This window comes from Uloborus diversus, chromosome 7 (assembly GCF_026930045.1).
Source record: "Uloborus diversus isolate 005 chromosome 7, Udiv.v.3.1, whole genome shotgun sequence".
Classification (NCBI taxonomy): domain Eukaryota; kingdom Metazoa; phylum Arthropoda; class Arachnida; order Araneae; family Uloboridae; genus Uloborus; species Uloborus diversus.
In genome coordinates, this window is record NC_072737.1 from 116,409,384 (window position 1) to 116,410,233 (window position 850).

The window sequence follows — 850 nt, forward strand, 5'->3', positions numbered from 1 at the left end:
CCGATCATCGATTGTGAATCTCAAGTTTAATCCCTAGCTAAACAGCGCCAGTTAAACTTTTTCCAGACTATACACTCATAGTGTACATATTGTGGTTCTGTATCGTGGTATCAATTTATCACACACTACGCAATCGACAGCTGCTCGGAGGTAAAAAATAGACAACCGCACAGGGCCAGTTACCTTTTCGACGACGCAAGCTGTGTAAAGATGAGCACGGCTCAAGGCTCGTGGCTTGTCTTTGGCAGACGGTTTTTGCGAAACGAAGTATCAATGTGTGGGGTCGTTTCCAAAATTTTAAAAGTATTTTTTCTGAAAGAGCATGCTTAAAAACATAGACTCTGACCATTTTTAAATAATTTCTTAAGGTTTAATATTTTTTAAAAATTACTTAAATCGGTGCTCTTTCATCGTTTAAAGCTTCTGCTGATGACATCACAAATGATGAAATGCCATTCAGTGTTGCCATTCACGGTCCAAAATATTTAATTCGTATCTTTACTCACATGTATTGGCAACGATATGGTTGATAGCAAGCGTAGAGCGCTATTGTAATTCGCTTCTTGATTATCATAACGTGGAAATGCGGTAGAAAGATGCGCCATAGTGCATCATTTGTGACGTCATAAAAACCACGCCTTGTTTGAAGAATCGGACATTTTAAAAAATTAATTAAAAAATAACTGTTGGAAAAATAAAAGTATTTTCTGGGTCCATGTGTTTTTTTTTTTTTTTTTTTTTTTGCTTATTCTATCAATTTCAGTGACAAAAAGTAATACTTTTGACTGAAGGAAACAACCCCATTGCAGTTATCACTTACAACTTGTATAGTCATTTTCGTTTTTGTTTC